We start from the raw sequence: 10,824 nt of genomic DNA, 5'->3' as shown, positions 1-10,824 counted from the left end.
GGGAAAAATCGGCCAAAGATCTACATTTGAGATCGAACTTTCTCATATGTTTAAATTATTTATCAAACTGCTTGGCCTTTGATATAGAAATTGCATAAATATGATTGAATAATTCCAAAATAAGATGAAGTATAGCCTATGGGCATTTGAGGGTCCATAGTACACTCCAAATTAGCTTCACAAATATCACATGCCTATTACTAGACCTAAGGCATACTCTTCTTTTAAATGGTTGTGTGTGTATGTGTTGTAACAAGATAATGTGTTGTGTAAATTATTTACTGCATGATTATATTATTCTATATGCTAGAAGTTGCACAAGAATCTAAGGTTTAATATGACATGAATCGAAGAATCACAACAATATTACAGCAAGTAAGAAGACAACATACAAAAGCAAGCCTAATCGATTGGGACGACCATGCAATTGAAGTTTGACTTGCAAAGAGTAAAGGTATAAAAATATATTTAAATGTTGTAAGGAAATTTGAATGTGCAGTTGAATGAAATTGGAAATGTTTGGCAAAACAAATTCAACCTCATGGAGCTTAGTGCCAAGAAACTTCTTGGTAAGAGATTTTTTACAATCTTTGCTTTCATAAGTTTTGAATAATCTCATCACTATGCTTCTCCAACATCCCTTGATACTTTTCATGACCGAATCACACCTCCTCTGCAAATATTGGAAACACCAAGCTAAATGCAATGAACTAAAATTAGATCAACATGACCTAGTTCAGGTTTTGCACTCATTTGCCCAACCAATAATTCATGAAAAATTAAACCAAACTCGATATCACTCGTTTAAATATTTCTAAATCATCTTTAAGTGATTTCTAATCTATAAGCTATTCCATTTGTAAACCCTAATTGCCCAAAGTATTATTACTTCATGCTCTCAAACATGATGAAGTTTTCATGTGGCCGAATCTAGCCACTTCAATACCTATCCAAATCTCACCAAATGCCTATAGGGTTGCTAAGAAATACTATAACTTCTATAATAACCACAAGCTCCTTCAAAGGATATAACAAAAAAATCCCAAAAGATTTGCTTGAAGGTGATAACTGTAACAATCTCCTCAAACGTCTTTTTCTTTTTTACATTTCTTCCAAATCTCTTGGAGAGCATCACTTTACTCATCGGTGAAGGCGGTTCCTTCTTGTGGATCAATATTGCCATCAACAATAACTTCTCAAATATTTTTGGATCCATACAAAACCTTTATTTGGATTCTCTCATTGTCATAATGGTATTGATGAGACAAGGAAATGATGGTTGTACAAGCTTGTTGTTAGCCATAGCTATACTTCGATGCCGCTTTGATAAAAATTAAGAGAAAAATGGCTAAAGCAATGGGACAAGAAAATAAAAAATGAAACTTAATAGCAAATTGTTTTATTTTTCTTGTCATTCCAAAATAATATCATGAAATATATAGGTTCTATCTACATTTCTAGATGCAATACAACTTTAATTGAGTAGTTAAAAAGCATTTATTCAACGGTCAAATTCCAAAATCAGGTTTCTCTTAATATATTCATACTTGTTTGTATATTTCGTGCATGCAAGATTTGTTTTTAATATATTCGTAAATGAAACATATAGTCAGAATTAGAAATCTATGCAAACCTTATAATTCTCAAATCACAAATAGTTGAATTTAATTTCCAAAAAAAGCAATGCTACCTTTCATGGGAGAATATGGAAAGAGCAAGGTGCTAAAACATGATACCTTGATAGTGATTTTAATAGGAGGATTTACATACATACCACTATATACTACTCTATTTATGTATCTAACACCTTGATTACTACAAGAATGTTTACAATTATCACTTTATGGAAAGTTAGATAACCGAAACCGTCTAATGATTGCTTTATTTTATTCAAAGCAAAAGAACAACTAGCTGTGATGTTAGAGCAGCAATACACGTCACCTGATGACTCATCAAGATCTGTACGGGCAAATCAAGATTGCCTTTTCCTGCACTTACTTTCTATATATACTATGTATTATGTAACTCTGTTTAATTAATCAAAGCATTCATTCTCTCTCCCTCTCTCTCTTCCTCTCGACTTGGCTAAGATCCTCTTCCTGGTCTTGGTTCTCTGCCATGGTATCAAAGCCACGACGCTATGCCGCGAAGATCAAGAATGGCCGATCAAAGCTCTGCATCTCTTTCCCGCCAAACACATCCCTCTCGACTTCAAACGTTGAATTCACCATTCCCTCTCACCTCAAGTTTCTTATATCAAATCTTAAAAACCTCGTGCCTACTCTCCTCACCAGCGAAAATTAGTCAATATGGTGATTGCAAATCAATCAACATTTCGCTGCAAATGGCTTCAGCAAACATCTTTCGGGAACCATTTCTTGCCCACCAGAGACTTCTTTATTCGAACAGAATCTTTGAAAACTCATTGATCAAAATCTCATTTTTGAGCTTTTCTACACCATTTCCCCATCCGTTCTTCCATATATCATCACCCTCAAAACCTCGCATGAAGTTTGGACCACGCTTGAACAAAGGCTTCAACTCACAAATCGATCTCGTTTATTCAACTCAAGAACAAGTTACATCAAATACAAATGAAATATCATAATATGCAACAGTATCTCGCACAAATCAGGATACTCGTTGACAACATAGTAGCTACCGGATCGACGGTCGACACGGAATATATTATATTATACATCTTGAACGGCCTTCCCTCTACCTACAACACGTTCAAAACCGCCATCTAAACCTATCTTAGTCCAATTAGTTTAGAAGTTCTTTACTCTCTTTTATGCAGCGAGGAGATCAATCTCCATCAAGAACAAGTCAAAGAATCTTAACAACAACCCGATTCAGTTGTTCTTCTATCAAACTGAATCTCCTACAGTCGGGGACGTTACAACAGGATTCGGGGACGCGGTTCAAACTCACGCCCAGCATCCAACTCGAATTCTTCATCTTAAGGTCAATCCTCATCGCATAGACAGACTGTCAAATTTGTGGCAAGAACGGGCACTCCGCACTAAACTGCTAGCACCGATGTAATCCTAATTACGCTCTGCCATCTAATCCCAAGGCTCTTACAGTTCAACAGCTGCACTCCTCCACAGTGGACTGGATCTTGGACTCGGGAGCTTCATTGCACCTAACGTCTGATCTTGCCAACCTCAACCACGCAACTCCTTACACCGGCGTCGACTCCGTCTCCATAGCAAATGGTAACAATCTTCCCATTCAGAATTCGGGACAAGGCATATTGCCTCTACCGGACTCGATGCATAAGTTACACCTCCGAAACATCTTACATGTGTCGTCTATATCTCACAATTTATTATCCATATCCAAATTAACTGCTGACAATAATATTGTTGTTTGTTTCGACGCTAACAGTTTTTCTATTAAGGATCGCAAGGACAATCAACTTCATCTCCAAGGTCGCAGTCGCAATGGTCTTTACCACATCATAACTTCTCCTAGTCACAATTCTTCTGTTACCGCCTTGAAAGCCTCGAACCAGTCTACCTCTCTATGACATGCCAGGCTTGGACATCTGCATCTTCGGGTTCTTCAAATCTTAGTCAAACACATTCCGGATCTCTGCACTATGTCAAATTCTTCTCTTACCTACATCTCCTGTAACGTGGCCAAGAGCCACAAATTATCATTTTCTTCTAGCATTTCCACTTGTAATAAACCCTTTCAATTGATTCATTCTGACGTTTGGGGAATATCCCCTCAACCATCTCTAAATGGATTTAAGTACTACGTAGTTTTTATTGATGATTTTACGCGATTCTCGTGGCTCTATTTGATGCATTCCAAAAATGAAACTTTTACAAAATTTCAGCTTCTCCACAATCTAATTAAAAATAACTTTAACAGTTCTATCCAAAACTTCAAATTAGATGGAGGCGGCGAGTTTGTGAATAACGTTTTCAAATCATATATTTTAAACAAGGGATTTTTACATACATAACACTCAAAACATTTCAAATTACCTATCTAACACCTAAACTATTAGATTTACATACATACAACTTAAATCCCTGTTTTACACCTTTTATACCACTCCGTTATATCCTGTTTTATATTCCGTCTTCCCCGTTCGTTCGTGTGCGACAGTGGCGGGAGTCTCCACTCGTTCGCACGCAATCTGTTCATCTTCGCTAGTTCTGTTCTCACCAGTTCCGAACATTGTGATTTCTTGTCTTTCATTTATCGCTACTTCCGGTCTCGCAAGTTTCATCCGTTGCGTTCATCTTCGCTACTGTCGGCGCTAGTTCTGCTCTCAGCAATTTCATACATTGCGATTTCCTGTGTTATCGCTACTTCTGTTCTGGCAAGTTTCTTCGCCTTCTCTGGCAAGTTTCTTCTCTAGTTATGCTCTCAGCAATTTCATACATTGCGATTTTTTTGGCTTACTGACGTATTTTTGGCTTATTGGCGCTAGTTCTGCTCTCAGCAATATTTTTACTCCAAAACATTGTGATTTCTTGTGTTTCATTTGGCTTACTGACGTATTTTTGCTTATCACAGAAAATATTTTTGCATACACAGAAATGGAATGGAGTAATTTTTACTTCATAGTCCTTAAATTTGGTGGATTTTGGAATGAGGTGCAGGGTCAGAATCGTTTGAAGTATGTCGGTGGAAGTCAAAAAACGTTAAAGCTTTCGAGAGATGAAATCACTTTGTTGTTGCTAAAAGAACGAGTTGAAGCACTTTGTCATTGGCTAAGGGGTCAAGTTTTCGACTTACATTATCATGTCAATGGAACATCACCTAAGCAGTACATGTTGGTTTCAACCGATTCAGATTTAGTTAATATGCTTAGTAGTAGTTATGAAAGGAATAGAATTGAGATTGTCGTTGTAATGAAATATCACGAGGAAGATATGTCTCAACCACCAAACAGTCAAACTGAAATAGAGAAGCAGTTAACTAAAATGCGTCAAAGTGATATTATAGTTGATGATATGTGCAACGATTTTTGTATACCCCAAACAGATGATGCAAATACTCTTTGTGTTGGTTCTCAATTTCAGGATTCTCAAAGTTTTAAACAAGCAGTTAGGTCTACTGCAATTTTACAGAATTTTGCTATCAAGATGAAGGCTAGTGACAAATCTAGAGTAATTGCTACTTGCGCATACAGAAGTTGTCCATGGAGAGTACGTGCCTCATTGTGTCCTGATGGCCACTCATTCGAAGTTAGAAAAGTATATTCAACTCATTCATGCCCTGGGGTTAATAGGGCTGGTAACAAGCAAGCTACTATTAGTTGGGTAGCAAATGAAATCAAGGACGTTGTGAAAAAAAATCCTGATATCACACCGAAGGACATTAGCAATAACTTGGAGACCACTTACGGATTATCATTGCCTTATATGAAAATTTGGCGTTCTAGAGAGTTAGCAAGAGATATAATGTTCGGATCTGTGGATGAGAACTATATGTGGGTGCCTACTCTTAGATTAGAGTTACTAAACAGGAATCCAGGTTCTCATATTACATACATGTGTGACAAGAAAAGCAATGCATTTCAGCGAATGTTTGTTAGCTTCAAAGTTTGTATTGAAGGATTCATTGTTGGATGTAGATATTTGATAGGGGTTGACGCTTGTCACTTAAAGTCTAAGTACCTTGGGGTACTACTATCTGCTAATTGTTTGGATGCTAATAATGGCCTCTATACTCTAGCTTATGCCGTTGCTGAAGCTGAATCAAAGAAATCTTGGGAGTGGTTCATGAGGAATTTGTCTGAAAGCTTTGGTTGTGAAGTGCCACATTTGGCGTTCATTTCTGACATGGAGAAGGGCCTTGGTGAAGCCATTAAGCTTATTTTCCCAAATGCCGAGCACAGAGTGTGTATGAGACACCTGTGGAAGAATATCAAGAAACTTTTTCGTTGTGAAGATGGCCACATTCTACGAAATTTAGTTTGGACTGCCGCAAACACTTACAAGCTTAATGATTTTCATATGAAAATAGAGGAGATCTACAAAATAAACCCCCAAATTTACAATTACTTGGGCTCATTGTCGTGTAAGTGGTCTAAGGCGACTTTCTCAAAGTATATAAAAAATCACTACAATACAAACAATATGTCTGAATCTTTTAATGCATGGGTTGAAGAAGCTAGAAGTAAGCCAGTAGTTGATTTGGTTGACATGATTAGGGCAATGCTAATGGAACAACGCTCTCAGAGAAAACAGAACTCAAGCACTTGGAAAGGTCTTCTTGTTCCTCATGTCGAAGACTACATCAGGGACATTACTACAAGAAAAGAACAGTTTATAATTCGCCTGTCGACATCAGTTAGAGCTGAAGTTGAGGGTCTTAATGAAAGGCACGAGGTGGACATAGAAAAGAAAGAATGTACATGCGGATTATGGCAATTAAGTGGATTACCATGCATACATGGTGCTGCATTTATTGGAACTACACAGAACAACTTATGGCATTCATATGTTGATGATCACTATTATACATACAGGTATGTGACTTGATTCATTTTATTTCTGCTAACTTATTCATTGTAGTTACATAATCATCTTATGCTTTAAAAATAGGTATAAACTGTCGTATGATGGGCCTATTTCAACACTTCCTGGAAAAGAGCAATGGGTTGCAGTAAGTGATGGTGAGATGGTTAACCCACCAAATTCGCTTCGACCGCGTGGTAGACCCAAGAAAAAACGACTTAAGAGTTTCCTTGAGATTGTACACAAACCTAAACTTGGACACAGATGTAGTCGCTGCAATTCATGGGGCCATCATAAAAACACTTGTAAAAATCCACTGAATGTGGACGGTGAACGAGTACCTTCATCATCCGTTACTCGTGAAAAAATGAGTATACGTCGTCCTAGTCCTAGTACGGGGTTGTTCGAATAGATCAATGCCTGTCAATTTTTTGTTAGGATGCTAGCAGATTTTTTGTTGGGATACTTGCTGATTTTTTGTTATGATGCTAGCAGATTTTTTGTTGTGATACTTGCTGATTTTTTGTTGGAATGCTAGCAGATTTTTTGTTGGTAATGCCAAATTATGAAGTCTTGCAGATTTTTTATTGTCTTGCCATATTATAAATGCTATCATATTATTGATTACAGAACTTTTTAGATTGTATGTGATGACTTCATTGAATATGGTTACAATGAAGTTATAGCAGTCCAGGTCACAGCATGAGCATTGCTTGTTTCGGAGTCCTTCCAGGTTACAGCATGAGTATTACAATGAAGTTACAGCATTCCAGTTACCTTCAATGAGTCTTTCCAGGTATTCACAAAACATAAGCAATCACATTAAAGCAATCAATATTACATTAAAGTAATTACATAACTTCTGAATTCTAACAATATTAAAGCAATCAATGAGTCTTTCCAGGTTACACTACCTGAAAGTTACATTTACTCACTGATCTAATTACAGTTACATTTGTTCACGGTGATTGCTACAATGAAATTTAGGATAAGAACCATCACCAATATAATTTTTATTTGTACAAGCTCGGCTCTAACGGAGACAACATGAGTATTGCTTGTTTCGGCAACATTTGACCCTAAAAAACCTGCGGAGTCCTTCCAGGTTACATTTATGCACAAGTACTGGAGAATATTGCCCTTGTTGACATTTCACCGAGAAACTAACTTGCATCAAAAGCACATAACTAAGTCAGAACTTGCTAAACCAAAAACAAAACGTGAAAATTAATATGAAGACAAACCGAGACAGTAAGATAGGACGAAGATAAATCCCGAGTGGACGAAAAATCGATCGTAAGTCTGTGCGTACCAAAACCCTAAAAAACCTGCGGAGTCCTTCCAGGTTACAGCCGAGCGAAGAAAATTGCGAGGCGACTGCGGGGTCTCGAGCAGCCGAGCGTAGAGAGAATGCGAGGCGACTGCGGGGTCTCGAGCAGCCGAGCGTAGAGAGAATGCGAGGCCATCACGCAAACCTTTCTTCATGCCTCTCATCTTCCGCATTCTTTCTAGGCCGAAGCAATTTCCGCAGCTAACTATCTAATAAATAGACTTCCCTCTTCAGCCATTTCCAACCAGACTCCGTACTATAAACTTCATGGTAAACCCGCAACCTACACTCATTTACGTACATTCGGTTGCTTGTGCTTTTTGTGGCTAAAACCTTTGACTCAAAACAAATTTTCCTCTTTGTCACTGGAATGCATCTTCCTCGGTTACTCATCTCAACACAAAGGCTATTGTTGCCTAAATTTATTAACCAATCGCATCTACATATCAAGACACGTTATCTTTCATGAACATCTATTTCCCTTTCAACCGAAATTACCTCAGCCCTCTTCTGCATCTTCGGATAGTAACCTTTCACCCTAGTTGCTCGTCCCTTCATCCACAATTTCACGAACTACTCAGTGTACTTCTATGTCCACTCTGTCCTCAAGATCTATGCCTCATTATGCAAATTCCTTTCCCACATCTTCCACTAGCTGCTCTATCCGTGATATATAATCTAATCCCGAGCCCCCATCCCCAAATGTTAAATCCCATCCAATGCAGACTCGTCTAAAATCTGGCATATCTAGACCCAAGAAAATATTTGACTAATATGTTACCTCCCCTTTAGATCCTACTCTCACATCCTACTCGCAAGCCAGTAAACACGCTTATTGTAGATCAGCCATGTCCTCTAAATTTCCTGCCCTTCAAAAGCAAGGAGCATGGGCTCTTGTTCCGCCTCCGCTCAATAAACCTATATTTGGCTGCAAATGGACATTCAAGACAAAACTTTATCCCAACGGTCAAGTTGCAAGATACAAGGCTCGTCTCATTCCACAAGGTTGCTCCCAGGAATACGGCATCAACTATATTGAAAAGTTCAGTCCAGTGGCCAAAATGGTTACCATTCGCATGCTGCTTACTGTTGCTCTACACAATCAATGGACCGTCACTCAATTAGATGCCTCAAACGCCTTCTTGCACGGCGAACTCAAAGACGAAGTATATATGAAACAACCTACAGGTTTCATCGGCGCACAACATCCCCACCATGTATGTCGATTGTGCAAATCTATATATGGTTTGAAACAATCACCTCGACAATGATTCCAGCAATTCACAAATGTTCTACAATCTCTCGAATTCACTTTCAGTAAAGCTGATCTGTCTCTACTTCTTTTTAATCATAACAATACTCACATTTTCATTCTTGTCTATGTGGACGACATACTTATTACAGGAAATGATTCCTCCATAATCCAAATCATTCTTTAACAGCTTCACTCCCAAGTTAGCATAAAGCAACTCAGCGAAGTATCTCTCTTTTTAGGCATCCAGTTTCTTCAAACTCCGGGAGGATACTTCCTGCATCAACAACACAACACTCAAGAACTCATACATACAGCCAGCTTCTCCAACTGTAAATCGTGCATGACACCCATCGGTACAAAACGCTACAATCGAACCAATGAAGATCTGCCATTTCAAGATCCTCACATGTTCCGCAAGCTGGTCGGTTCCCTCCAGTACATGTCGATCACTAGACCCGACATTGCATTTGCCACAAATCTCATATGTCAACACATGCATCAACCAAGTACATCCAACTATCAAGATCTAAAACGTTTACTCCGGTACATAAAAGGTATGATCAACTATGGTCATCCAATCAAAATCGGCGACCTTCAACTCTGCACCTACACAGATGTTGATTGGGCATCCGACTCGTCCGACCGCAAATCAATCTCTGGCTTCTGCACCTTCTTGGGCCATACTCTCATCTCATGGTCCGTTAAGAAACAATCAACGGTGGAAAAATCCTCTACCGAAGCCGAGTACATGTCTCTCTCATCCGCCACTTCAGATGTTCTATGGATGCACTGACTAGCTAAAGAATTTCACATACCACAAACATCTCCGACAAAAACACTCTGCGACAACGCCTCCGCCATTACTCTCGCCAACAACCCAGTCTTTCACGCCTGGACCAAACACATTGAAATCGACTATCACTTCATCAGCGAACACATCAAGCAAGGCGCAGTAACCATTCATCACATCAGCACGACAGATCAGATCACCGATATTCTAACCAAACCCCTCTCCGCATCACGCTTATGCGATCTACGTTCCAAATTAACCATTCGTCCGCCATAATGATTAATTTGAAGGGGTTGTTAGAGCAGCAATACACGTCACCTGATGACTCATCAAGATCTGTACGGGCAAATCAAGATTGCCTTTTCCTGCACTTACTTTCTATGTATACTATGTATTTTGTAACTCTGTTTAATTAATCAAAGCATTCATTATCTCTCCCTCTCTCTCGGCTTGGTCGAGCTCCTCTTCCTGGTCTTGGTTCTCTGTCACAAACTATGCAGTCCAACGTAAACAATGTATGATAAGCAGAGCTTCAAGGCGCAAAAAATCGAGGTCATATAGGAATTAAATAAATCATTCTTACAGAAAAATTCGAATAAGTTTTCACGAGTACAATAGAACAATATGCACATGTTAGGGAATAAGGTAGAGGAAAAGCATACCAGGAACTGTTATCTCTTCACCAATTGTTGCATGCAGTGAGAAGAGAATCTGCCCTGTAACTTTCTGACGTATGAGAACAAATAAGGAAGCATTGAGTCCATGGCTTCTAAGAATCATACCCTCAAGGTGAGATTATAAAAACACATGCCTAGGAAGGTCAATAGAGCTGCAGCCTGCATCTTTCTGACTTGATTGTTGTTGCATTAATTTTCTTGTCCTCCATGCATTTTCCCACAAACTAGCTGTCGCATATATATTTGCAAGGACAACATAGTTTACTGATTTTTGAGGATATAAG

The 10,824-nt window shown here is 38.6% G+C and overlaps 1 long non-coding RNA gene across 1 annotated transcript; it reads right to left on the bottom strand.

The window, feature by feature from the left end:
- Positions 1-7,287: 7,287 nt before the first annotated feature.
- On the bottom strand, positions 7,288-10,818 carry LOC114578942. Its single transcript, XR_003699840.1, has 2 exons — positions 10,526-10,818; positions 7,288-7,651 (listed from the first exon to the last, which is right to left on the bottom strand). It is a non-coding gene; the product is annotated as an uncharacterized LOC114578942 (long non-coding RNA).
- Between the last annotated feature and the right edge of the window lie 6 nt (positions 10,819-10,824).

Source organism: Dendrobium catenatum, unplaced genomic scaffold (genome assembly GCF_001605985.2).
Source record: "Dendrobium catenatum unplaced genomic scaffold, ASM160598v2 original_scaffold_229285, whole genome shotgun sequence".
NCBI classification, from domain to species: Eukaryota; Viridiplantae; Streptophyta; class Magnoliopsida; order Asparagales; family Orchidaceae; genus Dendrobium; species Dendrobium catenatum.
This window is presented reverse-complemented; position numbering and strand designations above follow the sequence as displayed.